This window comes from Puma concolor, chromosome B2, assembly GCF_028749965.1.
Source record: "Puma concolor isolate L17-30 chromosome B2, mPumCon1.1.hap2, whole genome shotgun sequence".
NCBI classification, from domain to species: Eukaryota; Metazoa; Chordata; class Mammalia; order Carnivora; family Felidae; genus Puma; species Puma concolor.
This window is the reverse complement of record NC_141671.1, coordinates 44,528,282-44,548,306: the sequence shown is the minus strand read 5'-3', so window position 1 is coordinate 44,548,306 and position 20,025 is coordinate 44,528,282.

Sequence of the window (20,025 nt, the reverse complement as noted above, 5' to 3'; positions counted from 1 at the left end):
GTCTGCCTGTCTGTCTGTCTCTCTCTTTCTCTCTCTCTGTCTCTCTCACACACACATACACACACACTCACACACAAAAATGCATATGGGCGAATGAATGCATGAACTAATGCTACTGAGTGATCTTCCATTTAAGGTTTAAAATTTGGTCTGTCAAAAGGCTTCCTCAGCTGTGAAGAAGAATAATTGATACCACTAGATGAGATGCTGAAGTGACTTCCCCTCAAACAGAATGAGATACCAGCAGGAAGGATATAAGCCTTGGATTCAGGAATCTTATTAGAGGGATTTGGAAAGAATCCACATGCATAGGAAAAATTGGGAAAATTTCTTTGCACACCTAATCAGGCAACCAACAGGTATGGGAAGTGGATAGAAAATAAGCCAAAAGTTATAAGCATTTCTGCATGAATGCTGGAAGCCTAACAACAACAAAAAAGAAACACTTGGCATCCGCTAGATCCATAACCCAACTGGCATCCTCACAAGTAATTGGTTACGAGAAAGGAATGCAGAAACGCTATAGGCTATTCCCTGAAGACATCATCCCAATGTGTGTGTACCCAGGGCCAAAAAGACCAATAAAATTCCAGGCACATAATCAGTATGATTGTTTTTTTTTTTTTTTAATTTATTTATTTTTATTTTTTTTTTTCAACGTTTATTTATTTTTGGGACAGAGAGAGACAGAGCATGAACGGAGGAGGGGCAGAGAGAGAGAGAGACACAGAATCGGAAACAGGCTCCAGGCTCTGAGCCATCAGCCCAGAGCCTGACGCGGGGCTCGAACTCACAGACCGCGAGATCGTGACCTGGCTGAAGTCGGACGCTTAACCGACTGCGCCACCCAGGCGCCCCTTTTTTTTTTTTTTTTTTTTTTTTAATACAGATACTTTATTCAACTCCTGAATAAAAGCATGGTGAAACCCAACTAGGATAATTGGCATTGTTGTCATTCTCCTACCTTGGAAAGACATAATGAACTGGACAAGACACCTCAGAAAACAAAGAGAGAAAATAAAGCAAAAGAAATAAGAAGAAGGTAAGGGAGAGAGAACTGAAGGACAGGCTGAAGTATTTCAAAGAGAGAGATTAAAATAACTGAAGGGATAGGAAATTCTTCAATGGGTAACTTAGAAAGGATGTTAGCAATATCTACAAAAATAACAAAAGAGAAAAAAGTGACCACTGGCTTTTTCTAATGACACCCTTCCTTTCTCCCACTCATAGGAGCTTAAAGAAAGTTGTATGGAAATTAAAAAGCATATTCCTTTCAATAAGTTAACATGCCCTTAAAGGATATCTCACAGAGATAGTGTTCACATTTTTCCAAAGGAAATGCTTGGAACTTGGTATTCCACCAGGAGGATCCAACAGATGTTATAAATCCATTCAAGGAAGATTAGAAAAAATTATAAATTTGAGAACTTGATTTAAGGAGAATGCAGCTCTTTGTATGTCTTTGACCAAAGAAGAATCCATTTCTGGGGCACCTGGGTGGCTCAGTTGGTTAAGCACGTGACTCTTGATTTGGGCTCAGGTCATGATCTCATGGTTCATGAGATCGAGCCCTGCATCAAGCTTTGTGCTGACAGCACTGAGCCTGCTTGGGATCCTCTCTCTTCCTCTCTCTGCCTTTTTTTCTCTCTCTCAAAATAAATAAATAAACATTAAAACAAAGAAGAAGAGACAGTTTCTTATGGAGAAAGTTGTTCTCTTCAACCAGGAGCATGGTTCTGCAGAGCATTTCTCAAACGTCTTCACTTTTCCCCATTAGTTTGCTAGTGTTTGGAGAAAAAAACCAGGTTTTATACTCCTTTATGTCCATCTAAAGATCCTGTCTAGCACTTTGCCTTGTTAAAAAAAAAAAAAATTGCTGAAACAAACTTAATTACATTGGTTCATTGTAAGAACTGGTAAATAGGGTCTCTCTACAACCCTTCTTGGTACTTTCAATTTTCCCTTTGGATCCATAAGATCAGCCTCTAATGATTATATTTCTTTTCATCTGGAAAACATTCTTTCTGTGTGTATGTGTTTCACTTTTTTGAAAGATCCAACCTATTTGGTTTCCCAAGCTTTTCATCTAATAAGTTTCTTATAAAAATATGCAATTTGAATAACAACACAATAAACTCAGCCTTAGCCTATTGTGATACTAAGAAAGAGTCAGTGCCAATCAATTTCAAAACAAATCTCATAGTGAGTACATCCAAATAAAACAGCAGTCAACTTATAATTTTCTTCAGAGCCTGACCATTGGTGTTCAGCCTGTGAAGGAAAATAAGTATCTGTGAGCCATCAAGATTTGTCATCATCCTTTTTTTTAAATTTTTTTTAACATTTATTTATTTTTGAGACAGAGGGAGACAGAGCATGAATGGGGGAGGGTCAGAGAGAGAGGGAGACACAGAATCTGAAACAGGCTCCAGGCTCTGAGCAGTCAGCACAGAGCCCGACGCGGGGCTCGAACCCACGGACAGTGAGATCGTGACCTGAGCCGAAGTCGGACGCTTAACCGACTGAGCCACCCAGGCGCCCCAATCATCATCCTTTTTGAGGAGCAACCAACCAGGACACAGGAGATGGAAAATCTAAGTCCAGTTCTATCACGGAAGCACCTGTGGCCTCAGGTGAATGATTTAGTGTCTCTGGGTCTCAGGTTCCTCATCCTTAAAATGTAGAGGTTACCAACTAAGGTCATATAACACCCAAATCCCAGAATTCTATCCTCTCAGATCTATTGGTTAAGAAAAATACTATGCATTGGGGTGCCTGGGTGGCTCAGTCGGTTAAACGTCCGACTTTGGCTCAGGTCATGATCTCATGGCTCATGAGTTTGAGCCCCACTGTTGGGCTCTGTGCTGACAGCTCAGAGCCTGGAGCCTACTTTGGATTCTGTGTCTCCCTCTCTCCCCCTTCCCTGCTTATGCTCTTTCTCTCTCTCAAAAATAAATAGCAACATTAAAAAAATTTTTTTTAATTTTTTAATGTTTTTGTTTGTTTTTGAGGGAAAGAGACAGAGCATGAGTGGGGGAGGAGCAGAGAGAGAGGGAGACACAGAATCTGAAGCAGGCTCCAGGCTCGGAGCTGTCAGCACGGAGCCCGATGCAGGGCTCAAACCCACGAACTGTGAGATCATGACCCGAGACGAAGTTGGATGCCCAACCAACTGAGCCACCCAGACACCCCTAAAAAATTTTTTTTAAAGAAAAATACTATGTTTTCATAAAATGAGATTTTTATTTCTATGTTTGAGAAAATAGATTTTCTAACTTACTGTAACTTAATTACAGCTCCATAAGGTATCTGAAAGCCCAGAAGAAAAGATTGTGTATGTGTGTGCACATGTGTGTGTGTGTGTGTCTGTGTGTGTGTTTTTGCGTGTGTGTGTGTGAGAGAGAGAGAGAGAGAGAGAGAGAGAGAGAGAGAGAGAAAAAGAAACAGAGAGACAGAGAGAAACAGAGAGAGAGAGAGATGTGGGAAAGGTGAGGAAGGTTGCACAAGGCAGGTGTTTAATAATAAACTCCCTTTAAACTTCCCTGATTCTAGAAGAAAACTGATTTTCTCTGTGATGTGACCACATTTCATCCCACATTTCTATGTTCATGTTTATTAATGAGCTGGTCTTCCAAGAAGAAATCTTCATTCTCAGAGTGCTCTTAAGGCCTATCCTCCACTCCACTATTGGATGAAAAACTCCTGGAGAGTAGAGCCCTTAGGCCTCAGTCCTGAAACGGTTCAAGAAGTAGAAAAGCAGAGTCCTATGTGAAAACAATGGGGCAAAGAGAAGAGTAAAAAGAAGTAAGCTATGGAGAAATACTAGAAGTCTTGCTGGAGAAGACACAGTGTGCTCATTCTAGATAGCTACAAACCCACAAGAAGACAGAGGCTGACTCAGAAGATTCTACAGTTTTTCCAGAATTCCAGTTCTTTACCAACACATAGAACTGAAGTCAGTGAACAACACTCCATGAACATGCAACGCCATACAAAGAAAATGCCAAGACAAAGAAAATAAAAATAAGAAAAGGCACGCTCTTTAAAGGCTCATGGACCCGAATGACTGATACCTGCCTCATGGTAAATGCTGGAAGAGTGTTTGTAAAGAAATAACATAAAACCCAAAACACTCCTGTTCAAAACTCATGTGAAATATAAGCCAGCCGCAGACATCTTAAAATGCTTTCAGCATTGTTATCTACAAGACTTTCTCCATTCATATAAATAATAGGTCTGAGTGGTGACTGGGTTGTACCAAGAATGGATGATCAGAGTTCTTAACTCACTTGCGGTCAACTTCAGACGAACTGATGGCGTGCTTTGCCCCATGGCAAGAGAGTATGGAACAAAGGATGAGTGGCCTCTGCCTACAAGTTCGCCATCCAATTGGTGAGGTAAATTATACATGTACCCAGAGTTAAACATCTACCCAAGAGATGTCATCAGATAGTGTAAATATCAATGTAGATACAGACAGAATGTGCAATGAGCAAGAAGAGTGTGGACTAGGGAAGTTTTCGTGGAGAAGGGCCTTGAGTTGGGTGCATGAGAGGCACAGTGGAGAGGAAAGGAGAGACTTCCAAAAAGCTGGAAGAATGAGTATAAGCACTAACATTGGAGAAGGATGAGCAGTAAGATTGGATGTTGCAATGAACCGGGTAGACCAGCTGGCCTGGCTAAGCAACTTGGATTTTATCCTATTAGTAGTAGGGAATGCTTAAAGGTAAACAATGTGAGGTAGGCTCTTGGCCATCCAAAATTCCCTAAGTGAATCTAAGATATTGATCACTTCTGTCAGTGGTAGTCCTTGCCCCTAGTATCCATGGGAAAATTATTCAGAGGTGCCCTCATTGCATGTGGTTTTAACAGATATTCTTCCTAAGTTATCGACACACTCAAAACCTTGAAGAATATGCTAGAATTGGAAGAAATCTAAGAAATTACCAAACTCGATTTCTCAATCAATGCAGGAAAATTTTTTTTGATAAGACCCTCAAAGGCAATGTATTCCCTGGGCTGGCACAGTATATTGCACATAGTAGGAACTCAGTAAATGTTGGTGAGTGACCACACGAATCCAAACATTAATTAAACTTGGTCTTTTGGATTTCACTTGCAGTTTGGGGCAGCTTTCACTCCTTAGAAAGTTCTTTCCTACTTAGATTTGAATTCCGCCTTCTATATCTACCACCCTTTGGTTCTAGTTTTGTCATCTAAAGAAACACAGCAAATCTATGCATTATTCATGTCACTGTTTTTTGAATATTTGGAGGTACTTAGTGGGTGTTGGCATTTTCCTCTCCAAATAAACATCTCCAGTTCCTTCACAGAGCTCAAAAGAACCAATCTGTTATTGTGAATAAGGCTGCATTTTCTTGTCTCTTTTAATTCACTGAGAAAGATGAGTTTCATGAGCGGTTGGATTATGGGGGGGGGGGAGTCCTCCCAGAGGCTAGATCCATGAGTCCCTGAACTTTTGCTTATGTGCCATGCTTCCCTGGGGTGTGTACTGTGTCCCTGCTGCGGCTGAGGCACGTGGCCACTTTCTAATGAGGCTGATCCCTTCTCCCCATAAGCCCCCAAATTCCCATGCTGTAGGATCTATGGAACCTGTCATCCTTCCACTGCATGCGTTTCCTTCAGATGGTATTTTCCTAGGAAGATGCTCCTGCTGGCAGCCTCTGTCTACTTTAAATCACGACCATTACCACTTAAGCCTACTTCCTTCAGCTTGGTCCCCGGTGCCTCGAGCAAGCAAAAGCATCTGGTTCCTCATCCTCTACAGCATAATCCTTCAAATCCTCGAAAGCCTTCATTAAATCACAATTCTACCAATGTCACCACACCCCTAAGCTTCGGGGAATGCTCGGCTACAAACCAATCCTTCACCTTCTAACGCAGAAGGTCACAGTGAGCATTTTTAAAAACCCAACACAGAAAATACCACAGCTCAACATACTTCATAAACATAAATATTGTTTCTGGGGCTTTTTTTTTGGTATACAGTAACACTTTTTTTTTAGCTATATGTGTGTATATCCTGTATCTATAAACATGAATATTCTTCACGCACTGAAATGAAATATTAAGTGTCTGCTATTGTGGGTGTCGGTTGAAAGAATTTGATAAACACAGTTTTCCTGCAGCCCAGAGCTGTGGCCGTCCCTAGCCAATGTCTGAGCGTACAGGGCTATGTAATGGGCAACGGCAAAGGTTGGCCCCGGTAACTCTCCTCCTTCCCCTAACTCACGCTGTACAAATAACCACCTCTGGGTAAGAAGTGTGAGGATAAGCTGGTGCTGAAAATGAGCTAAGAAAAAAATAAAGTAAACCCTGCCCAGTGTATGTCAGGCTGTGGTTTGTACTAGATTAATGAAAGCCCCACATGGCATAATTGTGTTTACAGTGAGCTTATAGGAGTTTTCCCTCAAGGTAGGAGAGGGGGTTTGGGTTAAACAAATTATTTAGCTTTTCCTGACCTGAACTGCCAGCAGTGATGGGGAGCGGCAGCTGAGGAATGGCCTTCCCAATCTCAGTCCAGATTATGCTCACCTTGAGTTCCTTTGCAACCAGATGCTGGTCTTCCATTAGGGAAGGAAAAGGCAATTCCTTCGCTCTGAGAAGGTCTAAAGCCCCAAATTGCTTCCTGTGGGCAAATTGTACCTTGTCCAATTGTGTACAAGTGACTTCTAGCTACAAGGCAGCAAATAGCTGGTATTACAGGAATTAAAGGTCCTGCTTTGCGGCTGGAAAAAGTGAAACAAATAAGCAAATGTGATTACCCAGAACTAGAATCCTGTTATCTTTATTGCCATCACTCACCTCTTCTTCCCGAAACAGAAACACTTCATGAGGTTACACACAGCCCACATCTACAGGAGGGTAATATACTGTAGTTCTGTCCACAAATCCTACCTTCTGAGCCTACACAACACCAAAAATCGAGTTTGAATTAACATTTCGCTGAATGGATTCAATGACCAGCGTGTTGCACTGGCATATTTGACTTTGGTCTCAAAGCAAATTAATTTTAACTAGTGCTCAGGGAGTGTGGATATAATTTTGCCTAGTTTTTATGGTTGATTTTTTTTTTCAGTCAATCCATAGCCATTGCCAATTTCTCTTTAGTCTCTGAAGATATTTTTAGGTATGAGACTGTACTAACAGGATGTATGTAATTTATTGGCAGAACTTTTCTGTCAACCCGTCAGTCATCTTTGATTCCAAATTACATGGGCCCAGCCCAGGTCTGGGATGCATTCACGTTAAGTGATTGTGGATCATTTATTTCAGAAATGATAGGTTGGAGAAAATGTGCTTTGCACATGAGAAATGAAAACCCACAGCCTGTCAAGTTTCCTGTTTCCTTGCGATCCTCATTTTTCCATCTAGCCCCGATTTTAACTTTTCCTCCCTCTTACTTTAAAGGTCTTGAGAGGATCCAAAAACAGACCAGGAAAGGCCTAGCCACCCACTCCCTGGCCCCAGGTTGAGAAAGACCACCTCCTCGAGAGTAGGAAGGAAATAATCACAACCATCACTGACATTTTGCATCACCTTTGGGAGTTCTGCAAGGTAACGAGAGGAGGCTAATGACCCACATTTTGTAGGCTCCCCTGGATTAGGTGACTTGGTTAAGGTCACACAGAAAGGAAAAGAGGTGCCAAAACATGTACATGTGCTCTCACAACGTTCCAGTGTTTTCCCAAAAACACGTCCCACTCTTTGTGAGTCTCCTCACGGCTCATGGTGACCTAGAGGGTGGGATATGTTCTGCAGGCAGGTCTCAAAGTCACGGAAGTGGGTTGCATGGCCTCTCTAAGTATCTTGCCTGCCATCAGGGTGGGTGGGTGGGAGGGGAGGAAGGAGGTGAAATGGGAGAGGTCAAAACAAACAGGAACAGTGTGCAGCTCTCACCAGCTCCAACCTCGATGGTGTGGGGCCCTTCCCCACGAAGCTGCATTCATACCTGGCCTAGGAGCTGAAGGAGCTGAAGAGGTGACCTATGGGCCTGGAAGCTTCCATAGGCCAGCAAGGCTAGCCAGCAGACCAGCCCCAAGAGCACCTGCCCACACAGGTGGGCTGGCCCAAAAATTATTATACAGATTCGGTTTCCTGCCGGTTCTCAGGTACTTCTTACAACTATTTAGATTTCTATTTATTGAAGCTTTTTAATAGAGGTATAATTTACATATTAGCCATCTTAGACGTAACTGTGATTGATTCTGATAAATGTATATGTTAACGAACACATCCCTATTAGGATGTAACATACATCCACTGTTCCAGGAATTTCCTTCCTAGGCAATACCCCTCCCGTCCCTGGCCAGAAAGGACTACTGTACTATTTCTTTGACAACAGATTCACTCTCTCTGTACTAGAACTCTGTAGAAATGGGATCATACAGTATTTACCTTTTTGTGATATAGATTATTTTGCTTAATATTGGTAAGATTGCCCATGTTGTCACATGTATCAAATAAATCACCCTTTTTATTGCTGAGTATTATTCTATTATACGAATATAGTACAATTTACCCATTCACCTGCTAATGGGCATTTAGGTTTGAGACTATTATGAATGCAACTACTACGTATATTTTTATATAAGGCATTTGGTGGGTGCAGGGGGCATGTGATTTCACTTGGGTAAATAGTTGAGTGAAATTACTGGGTCGTCGGAAAGGGGTATGTTTAACTTTATTAGAAACTGCCAAACTATTTTTCAAAGTGAGGTGTTATGGACTGAATTTTATCCCTCCCAAAGTCGTATGTTGAACTCTTGACCCCCAGTACCTCAGAATGGGACTACTTTTGGAGATAGAGTCTTTAAAGAAGTAACTAAGTTAAAATGAGGTAATTATAATGGGCCCTACTCGACTATGATTGATGTCCTCAGAAAAAGAGGAGATCAGGAGACAGATACATACAGAAGGAAGACCATTTGAAGACACAGGGAGAAGACGGCCATCTATAAGCCAACAAGAAAGGCCTCAGAAGAAACCAATCCTGCCCACACTTTGACCTTAGACTTCTAGCCTCCAGAATTGTGAGAAAATAAGTATCTGTTGTTTAAACTACCTTTCTTTGGACCTTGGTTATGGTATCCCTAGCTGACTAAAATATTCATACCATCTTGACACCCCCAATGGCAACGTATGTGAGTTCTGGTTTCTCCACATCCTCGCCAAAACGTGGTGTTGACAGCATTTTTATCTTTAGCCACTCTAGTGGGTGAATAGTGTACATCATTGTGATTTCCATTTGCATTTCTCTGGTGATTAATGATGTGTGGCACTATTTTGTGTGTTTATTGGCCATTCACTTATCTTCTTTTGAGAAGTGCCTTTTGAGGTTTTGTCTTTTTATTACTAAGTTGTAGAAGTTCTTTACATATTCTGAATACAAGTCCTATAACAAATAATGGAATGCAAACATTTACCTCCAATTTAAGCCTTGCTCATTCATTTCCTTAACAGTAGCTTTTGAAGAACAGAAGTTTTTAATTTTAATAAACATCAATGTATCATTTTTACAATTATTACTTTCTTTTTTTTTAATTTTTTTTAGTGTTTATTTTTGAGAGAGAGACAAAGCGAGAACAAAGGGGAGGAGCAGAGAGAGAGGGACACGCGGAATCTGAAGCAGGCTCCAGGCTTTGAGCTGTCAGCACAGAGCCCGATGCGGGGCTTGAACCCGTGAACCATGAGATCATGACCTGAGGCGAAGTCGGATGCTCAAGCAACTGAGCCACCAAGGTGCCCGTATCATTTTTACAATTATGACTTTCTATGTACCCTGTAAGAAATCTTTCCCTCCTCAAAGGTCAAAAAGACTTCTGGAAACTAGAGTTTTAACTATCATGTTCATGTCTATGATCCACTTCACACGAATATGTGTGTATGATATGAGGTACACAATTTTTTTTCCCATATACATTCAAGCAAATTTTGTTGAAAAGGCGATTTGTGCCTCTGGATTTCTGTGGAAGCTTTGTGGGAAATCCATCGACCACATATGCATAAGGTTTACCTCTGGGAGTTTATTTTGTTTCATTGACCTGGGAATTAGAACAGAGAAAGCCAATGGGTAGGTTGACGTGCCAGGACAGCGCTCCCCTCCAGAGCTCTCCATCTCATTGAAGAGCACTAACATCTCATCTAGTTGCACCAGCAGGAAAGACCTCATTATCTATTGCCTATATGAACACCTACCTGCCCAGGGTCTACCTGCCTGCTCACTGGCTTCTTTCCAAACCATTTTTTACACAAGAATCTGATCCTGTTACCACATAAAATCCTTCAGTGACTTCCCATTTTTCTTAAGACAGATTTAGAATTCTTTCCTATAGTTTGTGATAAGACCCTTCACGGTCTCCACTGGGCTCCTGCCATCTCTTGCTTTTCTCCTGCCGTCAGGACTCCTCGTACTGTTCCCTGTATGGTTTCTCTTCCTTATTCAGATACTTCATACTCCTCCTTTAGCTCAAGCATCACTTCTTCAGAGAACTCTCTCTTATCTCTCGAATGAAAGCAAATACCTACCTAATAGGATCATGTAACACCTCTCCTTCATGGCGTTCATCACGAAACAAATGTTTTATTTTATTTTTTTATTCTTTGATTAACTCCTCTTCCTCTTTTTTTAAAAATGTTTTTATTTATTCATTTTGAGAGAGAGATGGCAAGTAGGGGAGGGGCAGAGAGAGAGGGAGAGAGAGAATCCCAAGCAAGCTTCATGCTCTCAGTGCAGACGCTGATGCGGGGCTCAATCCCACAAACTGTGAGATCATGACCTGAGACGAAACCAAGAGTCAGATGCTTAGCTGACTGAGCCACCCAGACACCCCAGCTCCTCTTTCTCCTTGTGCTCTATACATCATGAGGACAAAGATTGGGTCTGCATTTTGCTCTTGATTTTATCTCGGTACTCAGCTCAGTGCCTGACCTGTGGCAGTTGCTCAGTAAGTATTTGTTGGGTGAATAAATAAAAAGCAAAGAAGTTAAGGAAGAGGCAGGACATAAATTTGCTTCTCTTTCTATTAGCCAGCCAGTTCTTTATACCACCACCATATCCAATCCACCTTCAAAATTTGGACTCTGCCTAAGTCTGACCACCTGTCACCATTACTGGCCACCAGCATGGTCCAAGCCACTGTCAATCTAACCTGGACCACAATCAAGCCTTCCCTACGGGCTTCCTTTGTACCTTGCCATAGTCCAAAAAATCCACAATCCACAGATTGGGTGGTTTATAAACAACAGAAGTCTATTTCTCACCATTCTACAAGCTGGAAGTCCAAGATCAAGGTGACCGCTTGGTCAGCTTCTGCTGACCATCCTCTTCCAGGTTGTAGACGGCTGACTTCTTGCTGTGTCCTCTACTGATAGAAGTTACAAGGGAGCTTTCTTTGGTACTTTTATAAAGGGTCTAATCCTATTCATGAGGCTGGAGCCAAAGGCCCCAACTTCTAAAACCATCACCTTTGGGATTAGGTTTCAACATACGAATTTGGGGAGACTCAAACATTCAGATCACAGCATCCACTAAGTTCATTTCAGAATGACCAGCGTGAATCTTTTAAAATATGTACCCCACTCGACACCTTCCACTGGCTCACCATATAGTATGATGTCACCAATGGATCCATCAGATGAGTCACCCTGACTCAGAGATTTGGCTATTGATAAGTCTGCCTGAAATTCACTGACTCTCCTCATGAGGCCTCAGTTCAAGTGTCACCTCCCCAGAGAGGCCATCCTTGACCATCCTACCTAAAATAGTCCCTCCCCTACCCCTGTTCCTTTCCATTACCTGATAACTTATTTTTACTTCATAGGAAATTTGACTTTCTAATATATTACGTCTGTCTTATCTTCCAAGGTAGACTGTAAGCCTACAAAGTAGACACAGAATTTCCAACACTCTACATTTGGAGGCCAGAAAGGTAGTACAAAGAAGGAATCCAATAATTATTTGTTGACTGGATAATCAAGAGAGAGAGGGGGGAGAGAGAGAGAGAGAGAGAGAGAGAGAGAATGAACATCCATGCACTACCTGGGACATGGTAATTGTTCAACAAATAATGTTATTATATGCTAAAGATATGTAATCATTGAAACCATAGTAACATGATTTTCAGGTGATTACAATTCTCAATTTAAGACACACAAAAATGGAGTTTAAGGAATAAGTATAGGGATGCCTGGCTGGCTCAGTCAGAAGAGCATGAGACTTTTGATCTCAGGGTTGTAAGTTCAGATCCCACATGGAGTGTAGAGATTACTTAAATGAATTTTTAAAAACTTGAAAAAAATTAAAAAATAAAACAAAGAATAAGTATAAATTATAATCTCATTAAAAACATCCCTATATTCATATATTAAATAAGTTTCTCGCTTTAAGCTACAGTTCTCTTTTCCACTCTTTATTAAAGTTTTTAAACTGATCTTTATTGAAATATACACCCTGAAACTTTCCTGCAATATAAAACTAAGTGTCTAGCTTAATTCTTTAAGAATGAAGTAACTTAAAACAACACCTGAGAGTTTTGTGTCATTTCGTATGTCCCCAGGGTCTGATAGCTTCTACATCCCCAGGATGACTTAGGGAACATCTATTGCTAGATTTCTATGAGTATTCCCTTGGAGCTAAAATAATCACCTTATTTGATTGAACTAACATTATCCTTTTATTTAACAGAACTCTTTCATTGGGTGTCTACACCTTACAATCAATCTTAAAAGCATGAAAAGAACAGGTCCTCTGTTTTGTAATCTTTTTTTTTCACTTCACTGCATAATGCATTATGTCAATAGACAAATGTCTGAATAATTTTATTTTATTTATTTTTTTTTCAACGTTTATTTATTTTTGGGACAGAGAGAGACAGAGCATGAACGGGGGAGGGGCAGAGAGAGAGGGAGACACAGAATCTGAAACAGGCGGGGCTCGAACTCCCTGACTGCGAGATCGTGACCTGGCTGAAGTCGGACGCTTAACCGACTGCGCCACCCAGGCGCCCCGGTAATGTCTGAATAATTTTAAATGGTTACACACTATACCACTAAGTGGCTAAAATATGAAATCTATCCAGCCTTCCACAATTTGACTTTTAAGTTTTTGGGTATTGCTATTAATTCTCCTCACTTTACTGTTGTTGTTGTTTTTTTTCCTCCTCCTTCTTCTTCCATTTTTGACTGAAATCTCAAACTGGCTTTTGATTAGAAGACAAAACTTGTAATTTTCTTGTGGAAAACAGAAAACTTGAAAAGGTAAAAGACTTAGAACGGAATGATTCAACAGAGTATTGGACATTTTACATGTCCTTGGTGACTATATACATGAACCATACAGGGAATGGTCTTCAGAACTAAATGAAAGACAGCTGATGTCACACCGTGTCCTGGCCAGTGTAGGAACAGAGCTGGATGGTGCCGATCCATGCTGCTGGACTTGGCAGAACCATGCTTCTAAGAGCCAGATCTTAGAACCTGGATCCTAGTTATCCCTAACAAGGATAATTGGATCCCTCTTTTTCAAATCATAGGCTTGAGGAATGTTTTACTGAAGTGTGTTGTTCCCTAAAATTACTTTTATTTTTAACTTTCTTCTATGGCTAGTACTATACTATGAAGCTGTGGCTACTGAACTCAGGTAAGTGTGCTTAGGAATAGAACTGCCCGTGTTTCTTTCTTGGCTTGCTTTCCCCCAGTTGTTACCAAGGTTTTGAATTGAATGGATTTTCAAGGCTCGGAGCATTTGATTAGCCACATGAACTATTCCAGATAAATTAAAGTGCCAGGGGTTCAAGTCATTTACGAGAAAGGATGACAGGCAAAGACCTATGGTCTACAAGAAAGGCAGAATGAAGGACCGGGAGGTTTCTGGGGGTGTTAGTATAAATCACTGAACCACTCAGAGCCTAACGAAAGGATTGAGCTAGATGTTCTCTTATATCTCCCTAAATTCTGAGAGTTTGTCACCCGGTTGTCTATGGGAGAATTCAAACTTCTTTCCTAAAAGATTGAATCACTTATTAATCTGGAGATTCTCACTTTTGCTGGACGTAATATTTTGAAACAGCCATTTCCTTATGACTCTTTTTAAACTGTTATACAAAGAGAAGTTAATTCTTCTCATAGTTGGATTGGGCTTGGGAGCCCATAAAGAGAACATTCTCACCGGGAAGATTCTGTGAATCCATAGCCTGGCTGTCATTTAAAAGCAATGTGGGGCGCCTGGGTGGCTCAGTCGGTTGAGCGTCCGACTTCAGCTCAGGTCACGATCTCACGGTCCGTGAGTTCGAGCCCCGCGTCGGGCTCTGGGCTGATGGCTCAGAGCCTGGAGCCTGCTTCCGATTCTGTGTCTCCCCCTCTCTCTGCCCCTCCCCCACTCATGCTCTGTCTCTCTCTGTCTCAAAAATAAATAAAAACGTTAAAATTTTTTTTTTTTTAAATCATCCCATTGAGTTTAATAGCAAGTGTTTAATTCAGCACAGCCACTGAGATTTACCAGTCCAAAGCATCGGAACCTGAGGACACCTTGGGAGATCATGAAAATTAATGAGTTTCTGTCTTATTTCATTCAAATGACTGACTGAGTTTCTCCCCCTTGCCTGAGTTAGAGAATTTTCTAGCACTTGTCTCTTCTCATTCCTGGTTGCCTTGGGCACATGTGTGCGTCTGTGATGTGTGCATAGAGGCCTGTAGGAAAGTTCAGCTGATTGAAGATTCTGCAGGACACTGGACCAGGAAATGAAGGTCAGACCACAGAGAATTAACTTAAAGATCTTTTTAAAATGCCACTCACCATTTCTATAGTGAAAGCACAATTTTAATGAAGAAAAAATAAGATGGAAGCTCTGCTCTATCTCTTGTATCACAAAAATTGGGGGAGAGTAATCTTCAAAGATGGGAAAGACCTGTGTGACTGAAACGATTGTGTTTGCATTCTATGGAAAGGAAGCCTATTGGAAGACACATCCCTAGGGCAAAGTGGATTGCTAGAATCTTCCCTATATATCAGCCAAATCTTGGGGGGCCTGCAGGGACCAGCCAGCTGGGCAGTGAAGGGGGTATAATGTGATAATATGGTACTGAGTTTGCAATTTACCTTTCTGAATTCATTTTAACCGGATTTCACACTTACAATAATGTTGATTTCATATTTATAATAAGGTGTTGAATAAGAACTTGGGAAAGAGGCAGAGAGAGATAATTAATGTTGATGTCCCATAGAAAAATTGGCCCTTGCCTTTTACTTTCAAAGAACAAACTCAAAATAGTAGTAATAAATGGGTATAGGGGAAAAAAAAAACCTCAAATCTTTGTCTACGTCTTACGTATTGTGAAAAAAAGCCATTGAAAGCAATGGCATCAGCACTCAATCCAGGCAACTCAACTTGGGAAAATGTGATCCTGGGAGAACCTGCTCTGTTTGTTAAGTCTTCATCTGTCATGTGGCACTAGAGAACAAGCATCTGACCCCCAGGTCAGTGTCAATTCCCAGTCTCCTGTTGCAATCCAGTGTTTTGAAGAATGTAGTTTCTGTGCAGAGCTTAATTGCCTCCATCAATGTTTTTGTGAAACAAACAAACAGAGAATATAAACTGGGATTACTGCCCATGAATATCTTATTACCTATATTTTGCTTTACGAATAGGATTTTTTTTTTTTAATTTTTTTTCTCAATGTTTATTTATTTTTGGGACAGAGAGAGACAGAGCATGAACAGGGGAGGGGCAGAGAGAGAGGGAGACACAGAATCGGAAACAGGCTCCAGGCTCTGAGCCATCAGCCCAGAGCCCGACGCGGGGCTCGAACTCCCGGACCGCGAGATCGTGACCTGGCTGAAGTCGGACGCTTAACCAACTGCGCCACCCAGGCGCCCCATGAATAGGATTTTTTAAGCATTTAATTATATAGTGTTTAATTTGCATTATCTATATTTCAATAAATTTTCAATATGGATACATTTCTTTATACTTCTTCTTTCTTTTTTTTAATTTTTTTTTTAGCATTTATTTATTTTTGAGAGTCAGAGAGAGACAGAGCATGAGCGGGGGAGGAGCAGAGAGAGAGGGAGACACAGAATCCGAAACAGGCTCCAGGCTCTGAGCTGTCAGCACAGAGCCTGATGCAGGGCTCGAACTCACAAACCGCGAGTTCATGACCTAAGCTGAAGTCAGACGCTCAACCGACTGAGCCACCCAGGCGCCCCATATACTTCTTTTTTCTTACCAGTAGGTATCCTTTATGTACTTACATACATAATTATATACTTTAGAACTTTAGGCACTGAGCTTGCAACATTATAATGCAATAAAATGACTCAGAAAATTAAAGAGAGGTCTTTAAAAAATTTAATGAGAAGGGATTTTGGATAATAACCATTCTAAAATGTGTGAGGTGATAGCTCTCTGTAGTTTTGAATTTTATGTACTTAATGATATATATGTGTGTGTTTATTTCTGGGCAGTCTACTATGTTCCAGTGATCTATGCATCTATTTTTATGTCAATACCATACTGTTTTGTTTACTATAGTTTCATAATATAGTTTGAATAGTCAAGATGCTTGGCTATTCAGGGTCTTTGTGGTTCCATACTATTTTAGGATTTTTTTTCTATTTCTGTAAAAAAATGCCATTGAACATTTTGCAACAAATCCATAGATAGCTTTGGATAATAAGGATAATTCTTTTAATCCATGAATATGAAATGTCTTTTCACTTATTTGTGTCTTTTTTAAATTTCTTTCATCATTTTCTTGTATTTTTAGTTTACAGATGCTTTCTTTTCTTGGTTATATTTTTCCTAAATATTTATTGTTTTTGATGCTATCATGAATTGGATAGTTTTCTTTCTATTTCAGATATCTCATTATTACTATATAGAAACAATGATTTTTGTATATTGATTTTGTATCCTTCAATTTTATTGAATTCATTGATTAGTTCTAACAGTTTTCTTGGTGGAGTCTTTAGAGTTTTCTATATAGAATACCATGTCATCTGCAAGTAGAGACAGTTTTAATTCTGATTCTGATCCATTCTGATCTGAATGCCTTTTATTTCTTTTTCTTGTCTACTAGCTCTGGCTAGGACTTCCAGTACTATGTTGAATAAAAGTGGCTAGAGTAAAGGTCCTTGCTTGTTCCTTACCTCAAAGGAAAAATTTTTTACCATTGAAAATGATGTTAGCTGTGGGCTTGCCGTATATGGCCTTTATTATGTTGAGGTATATTTTCTTTATCATTACTTTGCTGAGAGTCTTAAATCATAAATGGATATCAAAGCTTGTCAAATGTTGTTTCTGCATCTATTGAGATAATTTATTTTTATCCTTAATTTTATAATGTGTTATATCGCACTGATTGATTTGTGGATATTGAATCATCTTTGCACCTCAGAAGTGACCCCCACTTGCTCATGGTATATGATCCCTTTAATACCTTGTTGAATTTGGTTTGCTGATTTTTTCGAGGATTTTTGCATCTATGTTCATCAGGGATATTGGCCTGTAATCTTCTTTTCTTGTAGGGTCCTTATCTGGTTTTGGTATCAAAGTAATGCTGACCTTGTGAAATGAGTTTGGAAGTGTTCCCTCCTCTTCTATTTTTTTTTGGAATAGTTTAAGAATGATTGGTATTGATTCTTCTTTAAATGTTTAGTAAAACTCACCAGTGAGGCCCTCAGGCCCTTGACTTTTCTTTATTGGGAGGTTTTTGATTCCTGATTCTATCTCTTCCTAGTAATTGGCCTATTCAGATTTTCCTCTTCTTAATGATTCAGTCTTAACAAGTTCTATGTTTCCAGGATTTTATCCATTTCTTCTAGTCTGTCCAATTTGTTGACATAATTGTTCATGCATCATAACCTTTTGTACATCTACTATAGATTTTGACTTTGTGGTTATCATGAGGCTTACATAAAATGTAACCTCTTATTTTAAGCTGATAACTTTAAAAACATATGGAGGGGGGCACGTGGGTGGCTCAGTTGGTTGAGCATCCAACTCTTCGGTCTTGGCTCAGGTCATGATCTCATGGTCGTGAGATTCAGCCCTGTATTGGACATGGAGCCTGCTTATGATTCTCTCCCTTTGCCCTTCCCTGCTTGTGCTCACTCTCTCTCTCAAAAAAAAAAAGCATACGGATAATTTATATTTTTATTGCCCCGTTTTAGATTTTAATGTTATAATATTATACATCTAATAACAAATGATTGTAGTTATATTCATTTTTAGTGTTTTTTTTTTTAACTTTTAAACTAGAGTTGAGATTTACTTACTGCCATTACAATATTAGAGAATTGACTACAAATGTACCTTGGCTGACAAGTTTTACACATGTGTATATTTTTACAGTGGTAATTGGCATCTTTTAATTTCAGCTTATAGAATGCTCCTCAGTATTTCTTATAAGGCAAATCTAATGGTGATCAACCCGTTCCATTTTCTACTGCTTAGGAAAGTCTTTACCTCTCCTTCATTTCTGAAGGGCAGCTAGCTTTGCTGGGTATAGCAACTTCCTGAGGACACTGAAAACAATAGCAGAGTGCTCGAGATGGCAACATGGGACACTCCTGACTTCAGTCCCCTTCACAAGAAGACCAACCAGGGACTATTCATAGATAAGACACTGTTGTGTAAATCTCACCTTACAAAAAGAGCCCAGACCTCGTGGATCTCCCAGCCTGACCGACACTATTTTCTTCTCCCCCTGCCTGGACCAGGGTTCATGCACTGAAAAGGAATTTGACCACCGCTTACACAGAATTGATGGTAAAAACATATCCAATACAGAGACAAGACTCTTCAGATACCTAGTTCCTCCCTCCCTCAAAATTGAAGCTATTGAGCAGATAAAACTAGCAAGTTATCAACTTTTCCCACGGTTTTGAGGAGAAAGAAAGGTCTCTCTAATTCAATAGTGTTTGCAAGGTACAAATCACATTTTTATTACCTACCACCTAGAATTTTATAATTGAAGGATAAACAGCACAAAATAACTCTAAATAAATGAAAACAAAATCTAAACTCACATTCTATCTGCCCCCATCACTACCATTGCTGGCATTACCATCCCCAACAACAACGGTGACCAGTTAGATGATAAAACTCTTTAAAAATCAAATCTCCCCTCCAGGATCTTGCAATCTTACTCAAATAAGTATAAACAAGGTCCAGAGATAACCTAATCGTCAAAAAGTATTTTTAAGAGTCAATTCTCTATTTTGAAGCTCTTGCCTCTATGGTTTCAATGTTTCAAAGTTTTAAAAACATTAAAACTTCAATTATTTTATTTCAATTATTTTAAAATGAATTTAGAACATCTAAGGTTGTGTTTCGTTAAGATGAACACACACTATTTTGGTCAAATTCGTCTACTAAAATAAAAAACTAAAATCCTAAAATGGAAAAAGTTCATCTCATAAAAAAGCAAACCAGTCAAACCACTGATTTAGAGTAGGATAGATACCTCCAAAATTGTAAAGCCATCAAAGGGGGGGGATCAAAGTCTTCATTTGTCTCTCTCCTTTAGGGTATCAGAGCACCGGTTAGAATCTCAGATGAGTAGAGAAATAACTTTAAAAATTGAATTCCTGTCTACACAATGCCAAAACATCTAGTAAGTCTGGTTAAAAAAAAATGTCAACCCAGATGTTTGGCACTGCATAGACAAAACATCCAGATGACAGGCTGAACTTGCAAGTAAGCTGCTGAAATGGACCAGATGTTCTGGCTTCTTCAGGCTTCAGGGCCTTGGGGTCCCTGGGGACGTCAAGAGAAAGCAAATGTCCCTGCTGGACCTTCACCATCTGCGGGCCTTCCCTGGAAACTGAAGTGGGTGTGTAACAGCCGGGTTTAAATTAAAAACGTCAACGGCTACCTTAGAAAAATCAAGTGAAAAGTACAAGAAGGATGTAATGTGATATGTATCTAAAATCCATGTTTTGGGAAGTCACTGAGTCACATCTATCTTGAGGCACTGCGGTTGCATTTCTAAATATTCTCCCCC